Source organism: Alligator sinensis, unplaced genomic scaffold, assembly GCF_000455745.1.
Source record: "Alligator sinensis unplaced genomic scaffold, ASM45574v1 scaffold1129_1, whole genome shotgun sequence".
Taxonomy (NCBI): Eukaryota; Metazoa; Chordata; order Crocodylia; family Alligatoridae; genus Alligator; species Alligator sinensis.
In genome coordinates this window covers 185849-205988 of record NW_005842580.1, presented here as the reverse complement: position 1 = coordinate 205988, position 20140 = coordinate 185849, and the positions used below count along the sequence as shown (strand labels likewise).

The 20140-nt window shown below is 45.9% G+C and overlaps 1 long non-coding RNA gene across 1 annotated transcript in view; it reads right to left on the bottom strand.

Moving 5' to 3' along the window:
* Positions 1-3292: 3292 nt before the first annotated feature.
* LOC102372332 overlaps positions 3293-20140 on the bottom strand; it is an 18399-nt gene continuing 1551 nt past the window's right edge. The window contains exons 2-3 of the long non-coding RNA XR_324848.2: positions 7552-7825; positions 3293-3437 (exon numbers count right to left, since the gene is read on the bottom strand). This is a non-coding gene — a long non-coding RNA (uncharacterized LOC102372332). The remainder of the gene's footprint in view (positions 3438-7551; positions 7826-20140) is intronic.

Here is a 20140-nt window from a genome sequence, read left to right as displayed (position 1 = left end):
CCCCCCCCCTTCCCCCCCCCCCCCCCCCCCTAACCACAGATTTCCACTTCTCCCTCTGCACACTGAGGGGCTGGGGCCTGGGGGCAGCTGGGAGCTCCCTCCGGCAGGGCTCGGGGGGCAGGGAGCTGCGGGTTGGGAATGAAGTGCACCCCTACTTCGCTGCCTCTTCCTCTGCTGCCCCCCCCCTCACAAGGTGGGGCCCTGCCCTGGGGTGCCATCACGCCCCTGCCCCCCACCTCACAGTGCCCTGGGCAGCTGCCTTTGCTACCCTCTCCTAAGTCTAGCTCGGCCTGCAAATCATGCCAGCAGGGCTGGCGGTGGCAGGGCAGGGGATTGCGGGTCATGCTGGAGGGGCTGTAGCTTGGGAGTGAGAGGTATTAGCATACTAGGGCTGCTCAGTGCCATATAGCAGCAGGGGAACAGTCACAGCCAGACCCATGTCCTGGTGAGTGAAGGGGGCAGGGGGAGCTCTGATCTTCCATAATAAAAAAAACAAAATCAAATGCCAAAATATAAAGATATTTAGAATTATTTTTATTAAAATGCTTGAGTTATGGGCAGGCTTCCAAATTGCTTTAAACTTGTAACTATATCAATAAAACATTGTATTCAATTGATACATACACATACACACACACACACTTATATAGGTGTTTCATTTAATCATCAAAAACATGGATTTGGGGGGTTTTAAATGAAAGAATTTGGGATTTTTTTATCAGAGAAAACCAGGATCTGAGTCATCACTAAGGCAGTCATGAAACTGCTTGTAACTAAAGCCAGCATTTAGCATTTCTTCTGTTCTTCTGTTTGGCCACCATTCTGCTATGCTTCACTCAAGAGTTTTGCAAGTGCTGGTTGCTCCTTCTGCAGAAGGACAGCCAAGAAAGTAGAGTAATTATTCCATGATGAAGTCATTTTTATTCTGGAATAGTGTCCACACAGAGAAGTTACATCAGAACAGCTGAAACAGGATAATAATTCCAATATATCTATACCCATTAATTTCCCCTCTAGTTACGCTAGTTAATTATGCAGGACAGACTTCGTAAGAAACAGCTTGGGTGAACTCTGGAAACACCCAAGCAGCTGCATAATTAGAAATACCACAGAACAAAGCGATCTTCATCAACATATTAGCATTTCCATCCAAGCCTGTTCAACCCTTCTTTGTCAGGAGTGCTCCACTCAGAATGCTGCTTGGAGAACTGTGCGGAGCAGCTTTGGGATGAATGGCTAGAGAAGTTAAAGGGGTAGACAGATAAGTAACACAGCTTAGTTCTTCTAATATGAGCTCACAAAGGGGAAGTTTACTACACTGGGGGTCAACCTTTTTGGCACGCATATCACAAATTAGCCCTGCACCCTCACCACATACCCCGCCAATTCTCTTCCCATGCTTGATCTGCTGCTCTGCTTTCTACTCCCAGCCGTGTTCCCTGCATCATCTTCTGCAGTACTGTAGCAAGGTGGGGGGAAGGAGGCGGTGAGTGGGGTAACTGGCCTGGGCGCTGAAATGAAGGGGCACCAACAGGTACTGCCCAGCTGGGGCAGGGCGCAGAACAGAGCCATGAGCAGCTTGTTTTGGGGAATGCAGGGATAGGGCGGGGGTGGCTCCTGCTGCAGTGTGCACTCCCGGACAAGCACAGGGGCCATGTGCCCCCTGGATCTGTGTGTGGGGCGAGGGCGGGCTGCCACTGAGGGCTTTGCCCCAGGTGCCAAACTTTGTTGCTATGGTACTGATCTTCTGCTCTGCTTTCTGCTTCTTGCCCTGTGCTCCCTGACCAATTTGCTGTTTTGCCTTCTGGGTTACTACATGGTCTTGTTGCATGGCAAGGGCTAATAAATATCCATTGATTCCAGAGACAGGTGTTGACTCCAGCCCTTTAGCTTTGTGTTATTACTCCCTTCATCTCTTCTGGCCTTTCACAAGCGTGTCTGTGCCTGTGGCTCTCTTCCCACCCTGCATATACCTCACTGTGTCCGAAGTTCCAAGGGACATCCATGAAGAGAGTGTGTACGGTAACCCAGCCCATGCAGCCAGCAATCACAAGCCTCCTTACACAGCTGTTGCCCCTCTACTGTCAATTCAGTGGGTCCCCACTGGCCTCCAACTCCCCTCCACCCCTCTATGCAGCGCTTGCTGCTGCCATTGACATCTGCCCCAAGTACTCCTACATTCTCATTCCTCCCCATTAGATGGGTCTCGCTTTCTTTCTGTTGGTTTCACTCACTTCACCAGCTCTCTGCCCCTTCCTCTTCCTCCTCTCTGCTCTTGTTCATGGAGAGCAAGATCTGAGGTGGATTGTTCATTTAAATGATTGAGTTCAAATCCAGGAGCCACATGTTAGGTCCTAGTCTAGACAAGACCTCTGTGAGTTTCTCCATCTTCCTCTCTGTCAGGTTCTGCCTCACTGCCTCATTTTTGAGTTTCTCTTCTTTTTGTGCTAGGCCTTTCTGTCCTTCTGGCTGCCTATACATGTGCTCTGATGCATTTTAATTAGAGCTTGATTAATCAAGTCTGCTCCATGTCCTAACACTGCATCACCACAGCGCCACGTGTATTAAGCCCTCATATGTTTAAAAATGGCCACAGGGTGCTTTAATTAAGCCTCAGATAAAGCATCCTGTGGCCATTTTTAAACATGCAAGGCCTTAATACACACGATGCTGCAAGGTTTTAACTAGAGTGGCTGCCCTGAAACTGCTCTAATTAACCTCCCCCCACCCCCAACCACCTCCAAGCACATGTACAGGCAGCCTCTATCTCTTTTCTTCTGTCCTCCAAATTGACAGGCTTCTCCCCCTTCCCATATAACACAGTAGGCTGTCGCCTACAAAACCTCATGCCTTTCTGAACCAGTTACCCTCTAAGATGCCACCCTGCCCTGGCTTTCCCCCATGTGGTGTACAAAAAAACAAAACATGACCTCTCCTCTCCTTTGCCCCCATTCTTTCTCATCCAGCTCAGAGGGAATCACTTGGTTCTTTCTACCTCAGTTCTTTCCCCTTTGCATACAGGTGTTAATCTCTGCTTGTTTTCCATTCCCAGACTTTTATCATTCTTGCCTCAAAGTCAAAGATAAGTTTTTATTTTAAAGAACAAAAGATTTCTTTAACAGCCCCCCTCCCCCTTTGGGACACGGATAAGGAGTGGCCTGGATCCGGGTATATTGTTGCTAATCATATAGGAGGACCAGAGGGGAACACATGTGAGCAGAAAAAGCAAACAGTGAGATTTTTAATGAGATGTGAAAACAAAGGAGTCTGAGTAGAACAAGTGCCACATGGATTTTTTTTAAAATTTTTTAATTTTTTTACAAAGGCAAGGACTAGCATAGGAGCTTGGCTGCCTCCTTCCATCATGGGCCCACATGGGTGTCTGCAGGTAGGTGTCCTGATGATTCCTTTCAGGCAGGTCAGTCAAAGATGAGCAGCTAGAAATAGGTTGCAAAACAATGTCAGGGCCTTGCTTCTGGCTACCCGTGACTCCCCCCAGGTGGGCATTATCCACAGGGGAATGATGAATTTTAGGTCAAAAAGGTGATGGAAGGCCACAGACAGGGCCTCTCTCTCTTTTTCCGGGGGTGACACCCTGGCAACCTATAATGATCTCCAAGATAAGAGCAAGGTCTGTTTGCTAACTCAGGGACCATCTAAGGAAGAATGGTAGGAAAAGCTTTTTGTTATTCTTTAAGATTTCAGTCAAATGCTGCTTGTGTGGCCAGCATGCAGTTTATGAACCTAATTTCATATGAAATTGAAAATGGATGGAGTCTGTGAAATAGGTGAATGTGATGTATCTTTACAAGTAAATCAATTTACCATAACATTTTCCCCACTGAGAAATGGTTTACCAGTATGTCGTGCACTTTCTACAGCCTCTAGCTAATGGCGAGTCTCCTCCAGCTCCAAAGGTCTGAGCTTCACCCCTTGCTAATGTGAAGCTCTGGGTGGCTTCATGCTGCAGCAGTGACAAAGGAAGTCCTAAGAGGCTAGACTGTTTACAACACAATACATTCCTAATCGTTCGTGCGTGGTGTAAAATACCACAAGACAGAGCCATGTGACTTGTCATTTTTTTTCTGTTTAAAGAGAAGCTGAAGAGCATTCTCTGTTTCAAAGGCAAAGGAGGGTTGCTGGCCTGCTCCCCAGGCATATGCAGCATGGTAAAATTCCCCACAGCTTTGTTGGTGGCATAATAATACACAAGATACTACGACCTGGCTACAGGGGAGTTCTAGCTGTGTTGTTATCCAGTAGATGTAAAGCAGGATAACTGTGTAAGCTGTATGTTGCCAAGATAAAGTTATCAGTGTCTCAGATGGCTCCCCAGCCCTGATATTGAAGAATTATAATTGAGAAGATGATTTTTTTTCCTAAGGTTTCATTCTACTCACACCTGCCTAAACTCTCCTCTCATGTAAAACAAAGGCTTTATCCACTTCCCTTTCACCTATTTTTTTTTACTGGGTCTTAACCAGGAGCACTCCTGGATTTCCACTCCCATAGTCTCCCAGTTCAGTCTGGACACCTCAGCCCCAGTCCAAAGCACTAGCAGTCCCACAATCCGGTGCTCCCCAAGCAAATCTCCCAGAGCCTCAGTCCTGCCCTGCCCTAGGCTCTCCACACAACAGATGAAGAGTTGCAACCTGAATCCTCTCCTTCTCTTGCAGCCCTCTGGCTGAAAACACAGAGTCCCTCAAAGGGGTGTTGAAAAGACTGTCGTATGCCTAAGTGGGGGTATTCACTGCATTTGAAAAGATAATGAGCGCTTGGTGAGAAGGAGGACCAGTGGCTGATGGGGAGCAGAGGGCCTCCCGGCATGTGCAGGAGGGTGTGGGAGCGGTGCATTCCCTGCTGTCTGGGGAAAAGGAAATTATTGCTCACTCTCCCAGCCTCCTCTTAGGATTTCCTACATCTGCCCATTGGCCTTCTAACTGTCTCCTTCTCTGTTCCCAATCTCTTCTCTCTTTTCCCTCTTTTTTCACTCTCTCCATTACCCTTCTGCCCCTTTCTCTCATCTCCTTCTTTCAAAAAGTATTTGACAGCCCTTGCAGTCTGTTCAGGAGCTGGTGGAAGATTCAGTCCTAGAGCCCCCTCCAGGGGCTAAATCTCCAGGACTGAATCTCCCATCCTCCAGGACTGAATCTTCCACCAGCTCGGGAACAGAGACTGCAAGGGCAGTAGAGAGCCATTTCCCCACACTCACCCCAACTAAGCCTGCTCCAAACTGGTGGGGGGCAGGGGGAGGGGACGAAAAACACTCCTATCTGCAGGGCTCATTTTAGACCTCCTTGCTTGCTTGTGTCAAGGGATCCAGTCAGAGATGACAGAGGGATGTGATGATGAAACCCAAGTCATTCTATGATGCGGATGGACCTACTTGTCCCACTGGGAACCAAAGGGAGCCTCCCCCATTAATTTCACACCAGGGCTGCTAAAATAACCTCATGCCGGACTTGGATGACTTACTGTCTGCATGGTCCAGTGGAAAGGTCACCAAAGTGGGTGTTTCTACACTTCCTTCAAGCTATGTTACTGCAGCTCAGGGAGACAACTTGATCTTACTTCACATTAAGTATCTTGGGTAATGCTAATAGGGAAACCACAGCAACACACAACTCAGCACAAGGTACAACTCTTCTACAGATGGCTGTGTAAATACTTAGGCAATTAGCTCCCCTAAACTCTGCCATGCTGCAGCCATACTCTGAACAATACCTGAGCTGGGTAGCTTAAAATTAGCTTAGGTGAGCTGCAGTTGCAGGCTTGAGGGCAGTGCAGACATGCCCTGGGAGTCAGGAGATTTGGCTTATCTTCTGCACTGGCACACAAGCTGGCTACTGCTCTCAGGCCAGCGCCTCCACTGCTGATCCTTGACCTGATCCTGATTTTTCCTGATTCTGGTTTTTTGGCTGCCATGTCTATTCAGCTTGGGCTGCAGCAGCTTCCTTCCCAGATCTGAGGAAGGGCATTTTGTGCCCAAATGCTTGTCAGTTATCTCTCCCTACTATACAGTTGGCCTAATAAAAGATATCACTGGACATCTTGTGCTTCAGAGCTACTCAGAGCAAGAGATCTTTGGAGCAGGCATTTTCACTTCTGGTGTGCGTGCACAGCAGCCTAGTGCAATGAGACACAGGTCTTGGCAGGGTATTTCAGGTGTAACCAGGGGGTGGACAGTACCACTGAGGAAGAAGGGGTTAGAGAAGACTCAGAGCCTGATTCTGCACTGTTTGCACCCTGCAGTCATTTATACTTGTGCAAAGCAGGTACAATCTAAAGGGTAAAGGTGTCTGCCACATTTCATGCTCACTCTGCAGGGCTTTAAATGATGAGGCAAGGTGTGAGGCAAGGGAGAACTGGCCCTTAGGTTCTAAACTGCTCCTTGTACTTCAGATAGAACAGGACGAGCTACACACCTTCTTGTCTGCATCAGAGAGGTAAATTTTTCTCTCTACCCCTCTTATTGGATGTATCAATTTCCATCCCCCACCATCAAAATTCACCACTTCCAAATTCTCCATAGTTTTATCACAAGGTCCTTGTGACATACCCAAGCAGCTGCTGTCCTCAGAAAACCTGACTGAAGGGCTAGAGAGGAAATAGAAGTCTCTGGGAAGGGAATCACAATGTTTATTTGTTAGATCATCTTTGGTTTTTCAACTCATGCACGATTTCTGCTTTTCTAAGGCTATGTATGACACTTCAGCACTCATTCAGAAATCATGTGAGCAGTCAGTATTAGCCCAAGACCCACAACAGCATCTATATACCTATGGGTGAATTGCAACAATCAGACTCCAGTTCAAACGAAAAATAAATAAATCTATAGGTCTTATGTCAATATTGACAGAGACAGATAGCACAGGTTGCATCACGCATGGTTGCAAAAGAAACATGACCAATGCATAGTTAAAAAACAAACAAACCCTTGATAATATTTTCTGTGAAGAGCCCAGATGATACACTGAAGAGACACTTGTGCCTCCAGAGCTATTAAATGAATATCACTGCCAAGGCAGCCTTAGCTCTGCTCCCTTGTGTACATATATTATGGTACTGAGCGTGCCCACAGTGCAAGGAAGTGTACAGGTAACTTGAACCTGCTCACATCCCAGAAGCAGCCTACCTGTAAGATCCATGCTCCTTGGTGGAAGTGGTGAAAGTTTTATTGATCATTCCATTTAAACCTAGGCTTACACCAAAAAGTGGAGAATGCATTGCTGAGGACAACCCAGTATTGGTCTTAGCACTGGGCAAAAAGTATATCATAATAAAAAGGACAGGAAGGGACTTTACCTATTTCCATTCTGTTGCAGCCCCTCTACCTTTTCCTTCCTCTTTTCCCCCCTTTATTCATCTGCTTCCAATATTGCTACTCCCTCCCTTCCTTAGGCTACCCTCTACCTCAGATTACTCATTCCTCCAAAGAGCTTCTTCCTGTCTCTGGGCTAACATAATGTTAGAGTTGCTGAGAGTATGTCCGTGCAGCAAGTGAGAGTGATTATAATGTGGACAAGCATGCTCGCCCCAGCTTTAACATACCTAACACGCGTAGCTTTAGCTTTGTGGCACCAACTTCTGCACCAACCCCTCAGGGACCCTAGTTGAGACTGTGTGCTGAAATCCATGCCAACGTGTCTGCTCCATTAATGATCCATGAGCCTGCACCACAATCGCACTTCATTTTGCTGTATCGACCTAACCTCAATCAAGCCAGCATAAAGGAAGCAGGACAGAAGTAAAATGGCTCGCTGGTGAAAATCCTGCTTCATTCAAATAGGTTTGTACTGCCATCTGGTGGTGTGTTGAAAAATAGCTGGAACACACAAGATTTTTTTCTTTTTTATTTACTTGCATTCCGTTAGAAATGCTCCATTCTTTCTCATTTCCCCCAGGGACCGTTACCCTGTATATAAGGTCTTTTTTACATGTGATTCTTCCACTGGAGTCTATTATCCGTATTTTATTAGCCACCTCCACTGGCATCTCTCCTCCACAATCCTACTATGCATGCGGCTTGCAACATATAGCAGCAACTAACATTCCTACTTGATCCCAGACAATTGTGATTTGTCTGTTCCCTAAATTACAAGTGTTGAGCTTAATCCTGAGAGATGCTGAGTACTTGCAACTCCCATCCTCCTCAGCGTGAGCTGCTGAGGATCAGTCTCTCTCAAGAACAGGACAATTATTGGTCATAAAATTGCCAATCTCTTTTTCCTATTCCGGAGGCTTTTTGTAGGACTGCTCCATTGCTTCAGTACACCAGAATTTCCAAGATGTATTGGACTAGTAATCCCTCTAGGCTGTGGGAAGTGTCAGATGTTCTTAAGAAAATTATAACAGCCTCACAGTAGCCTGAGTCCCCCATAGATTTCATTTTACTAATAGAGGCTGACTTGGGTCCTGAAACATAAGATATGATATTCTTCCAAAAAATGTTGCCATTAATTATAACTCCGCAGTCTTGGTAGCCATATAAAATGTCCCCCCCTTTCTGAATCTTGTTATGTGCTTGGTCACTTCTGTGGCATTTCAAAAAAGGGAGGAAGAAGGACACAGGAAACTATAGGCCCGTTAGTCTTACCTCGGTCCTGGGGAAGCTCTTTGAGAAAATTATCCAGGAGCACATCTGCAAGGGACCAGCAGGGGAGATTAGGCTTAGGGGCAACCAATATGGGTTCATTAGAGGCAGGTCCTGTCAGACCAACCTGGTGGCCTTCTACGACCAGGTCACAAAAGCCTTGGATGCAGGTGTCGCGGTGGATGTAGTCTTTCTGGACTTTAGGAAGGCCTTCGACACTGTCTCTCACCCCATTCTCATTAAGAAATTAGGCGACTGGTGTCGATGCCTACACGGTCAGATAGGTCACTAATTGGCTGGAGGGCCACACCCAGAGTGGTGGTGAATGTGTCATTTTCGGCCTGGTGGGATGTGGGCAGTGGGGTCCCCCAGGGCTCGGTCCTTGGGCCCACACTGTTCAACATCTTCATCAGCAACTTGGACGAGGGGGTGAAAAGCACCTTATTCAAATTCGCGGATGACACTAAGATGTGGGGAGAAGTGGGCACACTAGAGGAGAGGGGCAGGCTGCAATCAGATCTGGACAGGTTATAGAGGTGGGTGGATGAGAACAGGATGGGTTTCAGCACTGACAAGTGCAAGGTATTGCACTGGGGGAGGAAGAACCAGCAGCATACCTACAGGCTGGGGAACTCCCTTCTCGTCAGCACAGAGGCAGAAAAGGATCTTGGAATCATTATTGACTCCGAGATGAACATGGGCCGACAATGTGGGGACACGGTCAGGACGGCTAACTGCACCTTGTCATGCATCCACAGATGCATCAAGAGCAGGTCCAAGGAGATGATCCTCCCCCTCTATACAACATTGGTCAGGCCGCAGTTGGAGTACTGCGTCTAGTTCTGGGTGCTGCACTTCAGGAGGGATGTGGACAGCATTGACAGGGTCCAAAGGAGGGCCACTCACATGGTCAGGGGGCAAGAGGGCAGGCCCTACGAGGAGAGACTATGGGACCTGAACCTGTTCAGCCTTCACAAGAGAAGGCTGAGAGGGGATCTGGTGGCCATCTATAAACTGACCAAGGGGGACCAGCAGGCACTGGGAGAGTCCCTGTTCCCCTGAGCACTATAGGGAATAACAAGGAATAACGCCATAAGTTGATGGAGAGTAGATTCAGGCTAGATATAAGGAGGCACTACTTTACAGTCAGGGTGGCTAGGATCTGGAACCAACTTCCAAGGGAAATGGTGCTAGCTCCTACCTTGGAGGTCTTCAAAAGGAGGCTGGATAGACACCTAGCTGGGGTCATTTGACCCTAATACTCTTTCCGGCCCATGGCACGGGGTTGGACTTGATCTACTCAGGTTCCTTCCGACCCTACCAACTATGAAAAAGTGTCCCATTTCAATCACACACCAAATGAAAAGGCAATTCCTTTCTTTCATTTTTAACTGTTGATGTTAAACATCTTCATATTGTTCAACATCTTCATTAATGATGTAGATATTGGAGTCAGAAGCGGACTGGCCAAGTTCACTGATGACACCAAACTTTGGGGCAAAACATCCACACCTGAAGACAGGAGGGCGATCCAGGCTGACCTGGACAGGCTCAGCAAATGGGCAGACAAAAACCTGATGGTGTTTAACACTGAAAAATGCAAGGTTCTCCACTTTGGGAGGAAAAACCTGCAGCATCCTTATAGACTCGGCAGTGCTACGCTGGCTAGCACTACAGAAGAAAGAGACTTGGGGGTCATCATTGACCACAAGATGAACATGAGCCTGCAATGTGATGCTGCGGCTAGTAAAGCAACCAAAATGCTGGCTTGCATCCATAGATGCTTCTCAAGCAGATCCTGGGATGTCATTCTCCCTTTGTACTCGGCCTTGGTGAGGCCGCAGCTGGAGTACTGCGTCCAGTTTTGGGTTCCACAATTCAAAAAGGATGTGGAGAAGCTTGAGAGAGTCCAGAGAAGAGCCACGCGCATGATCAGAGGTAAGGAAAACAGACCTTACAACGACAGGCTGAGAGCCATTGGGCTCTTTAGCTTGGAAAAGTGCAGGCTCAGGGGTGATCTGTTGGCCACCTATAAGTTTATTAGGGGTGACTGCCAGTATCTGGGGGAACGTTTGTTCACCAGAGTGCCCCAAGGGAAGACGAGGTCGAACGGTTACAAACTACTGCAAGACCAATTCAGGCTGGACATAAGGTTTCTTTATTGTCTGAGCCCCCAAGGTCTGGAACAGCCTGCATTCAGAGGTGGTTCAAGCGCCTACATTGAACACCTTCAAGAGTAAATTGGATGCTCATCTTGCTGGGATCCTATGACCCCAGCTGACTTCCTGCCCTTTGGGCAGGGGGCTGGACTTGATGATCTTCCGAGGTCCCTTCCAGCCCTAATGTCTATGAAATCTATGAAATCTATGAACTCAAGTCCACCCTTTTCATTTTCTTGAATGTCCTCATTATTCTTGTAATGGACAGAGTACAGAAAATTCAGATCTACCTTTTGATGACAACTTTACATGTGTTATATATATTCCAATATAATAATGGGCTTATTCCATCTGTCTGTCTGTCCATAGCGCTCTTGAAGCACTCTGATTGGTTAGTGAAACAGCCAATCAGAGTGCTCCAAAAGCATCCTGGACAGGTGGCGGTGTGGCAGAGTGCCGCCATGATGGCAGGGATGGAGGAGATGGTGGGGCAAGCTCCTCCACCCCGATCCTGGGAAGTGGCGGTGGCACTCCATCCCCGCCCGCCCCCTCCCCCCACATCATTCCTGAGTGTGTGTGTGTGTGTGTGTGAAATATATATAGGGGGATGAAGGAAAAGGGGTGGGGGTTAAGGTGGGAACAGCCCGCCATAACAACAAGCAGAAAAGCCCTGAGAACAGGGCAAACTTACCCCTCATAGGAGCAGCCGAGCCAACCAAGCCGTGGAGGGAAGGAACACTCATGCAGTTCATCAGCTACTTTTATCTATGGCTGGGACTGGCGCGGCAAGATGACATAATTGAAGAATGCCGCCCAGCAAAGATAAAAGCCAGCAGCAGGGAAGCAGCTGGGCGAATGTAGCAGAGAGCAAGCTACGGGGCCATTGCCCGAAACAGGAGAGGGCCTTCTGGCAAAGGGGAGGAGAAGCCGAGGAGGGACCCAACAGAGGGGCCGACATTTAATTAAAGAAGACACTGCCCTGGACAAGGGAGCTGGGCCAGGGGAAAGGCGTTGAAGGATGGCAAGATCGTTGAGCATAGGATGCGTGAGTGAGGGCGGGCTGAGGCCCCTCCCTGGAATTTCAATTCAGGGCAAAGTGGGCTGGGACTGCTGTGGGGATCCTGGCACCCCAAGGGACCCCACAAATCACCAGGGTTGTCTCACCACCCTGAATACACTCAAGCATAGTCGAAAACAGGGGCCAGAGCAGTGAAGAGGGGATGGGAGGCGATGCTGTAGGAGATCAGGCTGACCATCGATTGGCTGTCCCAAGAGGCTGGCATATGGCTGGGGTGTATGCGAGGTGGAGCCCCAAGAATATCCACTGGTGACAACACCTGACACATGCACCGCTACAAGAGGGAGTTCCACTACTGAACGAAAGATCCAAAACATGGCAGGCAAGTACTGGGGCATCCCTCGCGGAGAGAACAACCCAACATCGTGGCTGCAAGAGCAGCCTCCGCAGCAACACTCAGGCGCTCATTCCAGGACCGCCAGAGAGAGAGACTCCACAAGGCCAGGTGGGTACATATATATATTATATAGCCTTTTACTGTCTCCTTTTATTCGTCTCCTTCCTAAGATATCAGTCCCAGTCTTGTCAATCTCTCTTCACACAAGAGTTTGTCTAGGCCCTCGATGATTCTCAGTGCTCTTCTCCAAACTCTGTCCAAGTCTACAATGTCCTTTAAGGGCACTTGTACACAAAGACATGATGACCAGTACTTGCACAAAGTATCCAGATTATGCTGCATCACTGACTTACATGTCATTCTAGTACTTTTAGATTACTCTGCACATCATTCCTTATGCACTCTAACATCCCATTCTCATAAATAAATTAAGAGGCTGTGACTTGGATAATTACACAGTCCAGGGGGTGGCAAATTGGCTTGGGGGTTGCACCCAGAGAGTGATGGTGGACAGGTTGATATCGACCCGGAAGGATGTGGGCAGTGGGGTTCCTCAGGGCTCGGTCCTTGGACCAGTGTTCTTCAACGTCTTCATCAGTGACTTGGATGTGGGCGTGAAGTGTACTCTGCCCGAGTTTGCAGATGATACTAAATTGTGGAGCGAAGTGAACACACCGGAGGGTAGGGAACGATTGCAGGTGGACCAGGACAGGTTGGAAAAGTGGGCAGAACACAACAGGATGAAGTTCAACAAGGACAAATGCAGAGTGCTTTACCCAGGGCATAAAAATATCCCACACAGCTACTGTATGGGGAATGACTCTCAGCAGCACAGAAGCGGAAAGGGATCTCAGAGTCATAGTGGACTCCGAGATGAACATGAATTGTCAGTGTGACGAAATCATCAGCAAAGCTAACTGCATTTTATCATGCATTAGCAGATGCATGACAAATAGAACCAAGGAGGTGATACTTCCCCTCTATGTAGCATTAGTCAGACCGCAGTTGGAGTACTGTGTCCAGTTTTAGGCACCTTACTTTAAGAAGGATGTGGATAACTTCGAGAGGGTCCACAGGGGGGCCACTTGTATGGTTAAGTGTTTGCAGGCCAAGCCCTATGAGGAGAGACTAAGGGACCTGGATCTCTTCAGCCTCCGCAAGAGAAGGCTAAAAGGTGATCTTGTGGCCGCCTACAAATTCATTAGGGGGACGCAGTAAGGGATGGGAGATGCTCTGTTCACCAGGGTGCTTCTTGGGGTAACAAGGAACAATGGTCACAAACTGACAGAGAGCAGATTTAAGATGGACATCAGGAAGAACTTCTTCACAGTAAGGGTGGCCAGAATTTGGAATGGGCTTCCAAGGGAGGTGGTGCTCTCTCCTACCTAGCAGCTCGTTAAGAGAAGGCTGGATAGGCATCTGACTGGGGTCATCTGCCCAGGGCAGGGGGTCAGACTCGATGATCTGTTCAGGTCCCTTTTGACCCTAGCATCTATGAATCTATTAATCTTGTTTGTTTTTTGACTGCAGCTGCACAGTAGCCAAAGGTATCATTGAGCTGGTTACAGTGATGCCAAGGCCTTACTGCTGAGTTAATATGGTTAATTTACTCCCAATAAAGGACAACAGTACTTTAAAAACTTCTTTCTAATGTGCATTATTTTGCATTACTGACACTGAATTTCATTTGCTATCAGGTTGCCTATTTACCTAGCTTGTTTAGTTTTCTCTGGGCACATCTACACAAGATGCTGACTGTGCAGTAGCCTGATACTACTGCGCAGTAGTGCCGTATAGCAAAAACCATGATGCAACACTACTGCACAGTAGTATTAGGCTACTGTGCAGTAATCACAAAAAAGGCATTTGCCAGTGATACTGAGCAGTAACTCAGGTTACTGCACATTTATTTAGTACTTGTTTATACAGGCACTAAATATATGTGCAGTAACCACTGCGTGGTAGCGGCTTGTGTAGACACAGCCCCTGTTCCTTGTAGTTCTTTCTAATGCCGACTAATCTGAGTACTTTTCCTTCATCTGTTAATTTAGCTGACTCACTATTACTTCCCTTGCACCTTTACCAGATCACTAATAAATGCATTAAATATAGCAGTATGAACAGCATGTTAAAAATGCTTCCCATTTCACCTTTTGCTATAATAGAGTGATTCTCAACCTTTTTAGACTCAAGGCACCCCTCAGAAAATGGCAGCTCTTTCCTTTCACTCCTTTTTTGACTACAGAGCAATTCTTCTGTTGCAATGAAGTCAGCAAGGTCAATGGGTCAGAATGTTTTTGAAGCCATGAATTTCTATTTGAAATGGCCCCCTGGCTGAGAATCACTGCTATAATGAAAGCTGATCATGGAATTCTGATCTTTGCTTTCTTTCTCCAAGCTACTTTTTGATCCAAGACAATCTCTGACCCATGATTTCTATTGCTCTTTGGTCCTCAAACTTGCTCTCCTGCTCTCACAGATAACCACATTATACAATCCCTTTCATAAATTTGCTGAGCTCCATCTTAAAAGTAGTTTAATTTCTTTCCCCAGCCACTTGTGTTGAGAGGTTGTTCTTAACCCTTGCTGCTCAGATAGTTAGACACTTTCTCCCACAGACATATTATTCACAACCAGTTCATTTGTTTTTACGCCAACATTGTTCTTTAGCTTAGACAGTTGTTTTCCATCTGTGGTGTTTAACCCTCTCATGTATTTATAGGGGGCAATCATATCTCTTCCCTGCCTTCTTTTTGCTAGGCTAGTCAAGCTCTTCTAGTCTCCTCTAATGTGACAGACTCTCCATTTGTCTGCTCATCCTCATGGCTCTTCTCTGTACCTATTCCAGTTTGACTTCACCTTTCTTGAACACAGGCAACCAGAACTGCCTGCAGTATTCCAGGTGAGGTCTCAATAAGGCCTTATACAAGGACATTAATACTTCCCTATCTCTACTGAAAACACATTGGTCAGTACTGTAAATCAGAACTACAGGACTTTGGCCTTCTGAGACATGATTCTTCTCTGAAAACTGACTTTGTGAAAATTATGTTGGCTGACTCTTCCTTATCTGCCTTACTGATGTGCTTGAACATTTTTAAGACATTCATGAGGCATGGTTTTCCTTTGCAGAATCTATGTTGATTGGATCTTATGTTGTAAACTTCCAGGGGTTTCTAATTATCCTTCAACCAATGGGCTAGGCAGAGAGGTAAGGCTTATGGGTCTATATTTACCTGGATTACTCCAAAGACTTTTTTTTTTTGACTCCTGGTACCACATTTGTTATCCTCAGTCCTTTGAAAAAAATGCTGATTTTAGTAACAGATTATTGTGAACAGCTGTCAGCCACATCCTTCTTGAGCTCCTTCAGAACTTTTGGATGTATACCATCTGTGTCTGGGGCCTTGCTGTATTTTAAATGATTAACAGCCTTCAACACCTCTTCAGACACCTCATCCTCTGTGAGTACCTTATATTTATTACTAGAAGTGACCTGCTGCAGGATAGAACTTTAGAAATCTCCCCCACATCATCCATGCCTCAGACTAATACAAAGGAATCACTTCTGGATGATGTGAGCAGGAATCTTTGATTCCTTTAACTTTTTTATATTGAGCAGGATTTCTTTCACTAACTTTCTGCTTCTAATATGCCTAAAGAATCTTTGGTTTGTGGTAATTATTTGCTCCTTATACTCCATTTTGCACTCTGTAATTTCCCTCTTACTGCTGCTGCAATTTATGCTCCTAGTCTTTTGCCTTCAAATTTTGAAGGCTCTTTTGTTTGCCTCTCAAACCTTCTCATTTGGCAACACAGCCTAACTCCTTGCCATCCAAGTTCACTTTTTGCTCAGTAGTATTAATCTCTTCTGAGACTCTACTATTGGGTTTTATTTTTTTTTAAAGAAGGTTCCAGGTCACCTCTAGGGATTTTTACATCCTTTATTTTTAACAGAGATACTTTTCTCATGCAGGATGCTCTGGCATGGCTAGATTTGTTTCCAACCTGCATTGTTACATCAGCTGCTTTCAAAGAGGATGCCTGACTGTAAATCAGAACCACAGGGCTTTCGAATCTGAAATGTGGTTCTTCTCTGAAATGTGACTTTGTGAAAATGGCGTTGTGTGGTTCCACATTTATTGTCTTACAGAAAGCCCCCTCCCTGCTCCCATCTAATCTGCTCAATTTACAAGGCAATAAACATGTTTTGTCTAACTGCCAGCCCAGAGAACAGCCTGGGATCTGCGAGTCAAGCTTTCCTTCTTTCACATCATTACCAGTAATAAGGGTGTTATGAGTTGTATTCTGTCCTCACTGTCTCCTGTGCTACTACACAATCTTCAATATGTTTGCCTAAATATAACTGATCAGAATTTAGTACAGAATTCTGTTGAATATGAACAGGAAGGAATGGAATCTAGCTTCCTCTATATGGACTATTTTGACTCTACAATGCTAACAGGCATAAAGAAACAGTTTAAAAAAAAAAAAAAAAGTTAGGCAGTAAAGTTAGCAGATTAGTCAGAACACACCCAAGAAACACATCTGCTGAGTAAGAAGGTACCTTGTACAGCACTGCTTTTCAGCTTAGTTTTGTGGAACTGCTTTTTTCCTGTCCCTTGAGCCAGTAATGACCCACCATCTTTAGCAGCACCTGTGCCATAGGATCTAAGATGCATTATCTATTCATTTGAAGTACTTGCGCGACTCTCCTGAACAGCATTTGTCTTCAAACTCTGGTGAGGTAAGGAAGTGTTATCTCCATTGTGCCAACTAGGATCTGAGGCAGAGAGAGACCATATGCCTCCTCCAAAGCCTACAGTCATAGAAAATCAGGGCTAGGAGGGACCTCAGGAGGTCATTGAGTCCAACCTCCTGCTCAAAACAGGATCATTCCCAACTAGACCATTTCAGCCATTAAAGATACTAGTTTTTCTATTGGCTTCAATGGGTCACAGGCCTTAAGACTCAAGATTTTCAAAGGTTCTAGGCCCTCATCTACCTCTTCAAAGGCATTGGTCTTTTTACACCATGTGTCCAGGACCACTGGGGGCTCTCACATACACCGGTGAAGTTATTTGGGGGTGCCTCCCACAGTCGCTCTTAAAATCTCTGTAGCATGCTTGAGAGTAACTGAAAGAAGGCATCCTCTGAGCAGCTTTGGTGCTTGATTTCCAGGCTTGGTGTACAAAAAACAGGAGCAAGTGGGTGAGGCACACACACATGTGCTCTAAGCACCAGGCTATCCTGAAGTCTCAGATAGATAGGCAAACTGGGCATAGGATGGGGCTCACAGTTGAGGATCCCAAGCAGGAGGCATCTGCCTGTCCCAAAAAAGATACCCATCTCTAATGAGAGGCAGCACTATGCAGGGCTAATTTATGAGGATATCTTCCTCTGGAGATTAAATATCCTCATATATTGTATAGAGAGATTGAGAATCAAACTCAGGACTGCAGTTTCCACTGGTTGGCAGTGTACATAAGAGCTGGACATTGCAACATTCAGGGTGCGTCTACATGTTCATTAATGCGCTTTTCCTAATCGCATTAAATTTAGTTCCTCCTATGTGAGGTACTAAATAAATGTGCAATAGGCTGCCCTAATATGCAGTAGCGAAACGTCATTTAAAAAGCATGAGCTTTAATGCACAGTAGCCTATTTTACTGTGCATTAGCATGTTAGCATTTTTTTTTTTTATGCAACACTTTAATGCTCAGTAAAATAGGGTATTGAGCATTACAGTTCAGGTGTAGATGTGCCTTAAGTGTTACAACAGGTAAGGATCAACTTCTGAGGATCTTGCCCAAGGTCACACAGAATTTGCCCTAGTGGATCAAACAAAGATCCATTTCATCCAGGATCCTGTCTCTGACATTGTCCAGGGCTAGATGTTTCAGAGGGCAGTGTAAGGCCTTAAGCAGGCAGATGTGGAACAACTTACTCTCACGCTGATTTCATAGTTGTCACTAAGAGAGTTACTTAATCCCCAAACTACAAGGCTAAACTTCTCTTGCAAAATTTGTCACTGTTAATTAAAACTTTGGTTATTTTTGATAGCCATATAAATAGCCAATCAATTTTTAAAAATCTTGTTACATTCTTGGACTCAAATGCTTCCCATGGCATCAAATTCTACAATTCAATGCACATTATACCGAAAAGTGTTTCTTGTTATTGGCTTTGACTTTCCCACCTTTTATTTTAATCAACCATTGGCTTTATTCTTTTGGTATTGGACAAGGAGGTAAAAAGCTTCATTAAGCCTTCTCTAGACCACTTGTTTGTTACTGTAGGTGGGTCACTCAGCTTCCTTATTGAAGCCAGTCAGCCCACAGTCAGATTTACAAACTGTCCACACAGTAGAAGAAAAACAACAAAACAAGCAAGTCTGCAAACCACAAATGACCCCAAAATCTGTAGTTTTTCTTCAGACCCGGAGAAGCATTACACACAACTCAATACTTCCCTAACCTAACCTAACCATATCATACCACACCTCTTCCTCTCTTTTCCACTCTGCTCCTGAAGCTTTTATGCCTCTTTGGGTGCTGACAGACATGCAGCTCCCCACAGTAACTCATGGGTGTATACAGAAGTTGCTTTTTTAACCATTTAAAGTGCTTTATTGCTGTGACTTAACAGAAGTGCACAGCTTTATGGAATTTTTAAAATGGGTACAGTACTTTAAAGTAAGGCTTGTTAAATGAAGTATTAAATTGGAAGCGCTGTATTGTAAAGTGTTTTAGCAACCCACACAGCACTTCGGATAACGTTTGTACCTTGGTCAAATTTCTGACCTTGGAGAAGACCCACAAGGCTATAGAATGCCCCCTACCAAACATGCACGGAGCATTTCTACATGCATCCCATGGTGCTTCACAGAAAGTGCCATGTGTTACAGCAACCCATAACCCAACAGACATTCCCTGCTGGATGGTGGGGGGATGGAGGGTGGAAATGAGCTCCACCTTGGAGCCAATCCAGGAGGAGCTTCATTTCAGCTTTGCCTCTCTCCCCTATCCCCACCCCCACTTCCAAGCTCCAGTGCTATCTGCATGATGGGAGGGGGTAGAAGGGACAAGATGGAGCTGCGGCCTGGAGTTTGCCCAGCCTGCACTGGGATAGGGTGGGGGGTGGGTGGATTGGAGCTCCAATACTCTTCCTTCTACACCCTCCCATCATGTGGACAGCTCTGAAGGTGGTCAGACAGAAGTTTAATGAAGGTGATCCACTCCTCATCTAATGAAGGGTAATTTGTTGTGTGATCAGGCATCTTTAAAGCACTCTGCAGCCATGCACTTCTGTCAGGGCATCGCTGTACAGCACTTTCAAGGGGCTGATCGCAAGACAAATGTCACTTCTGTCAGCACCCTTTATGACTCCACCCTAATTCCCTTATCAGTTGTGGCTGCTGTCAGCCTTCCAGCCAGAGAGATTCTTACCTGCCAACTGCTTACAGCAGGGTCTCAGGCTGACCACCTCCTTATAATTACTTTCTATTTTTTTTACAATCTCAGAATAACACCGGCAGTCTTTTAATTCACTTTTTATATTTGGGGTTTTCCAGATTCTGGTCACTCTTCTGTGAATCTCGCTCCACTGTATTTTTTAAGCAGGGGTAACCAGTAATGTTCACAATACTCGAGATCAATCTATACTCTTGTTTAATATAAACGTAATATAAATGTTTCCTACTGTTCTTTGTATTATTCTCCAACCCATTCCTCATTTGCATCCTAACATCTGTTAGTTCTTCAGCGACGTTAGCCTGTCATAGGAAGTCAATGGCAGAGCAGGAAGTCAAACCTGTATCAGCCAGGTCCCAGGCTAATGTTTCCACAGACTACACCATCCTTCCTTGCTCTGTTCTTAACTGCATCCCCTTTTATTTCTTCTTCTTTTTTTTTAAGCCAACTCTACCTACAAATATGACCATACCCAAAGAATGACTTCCTATGGTGCAGTGA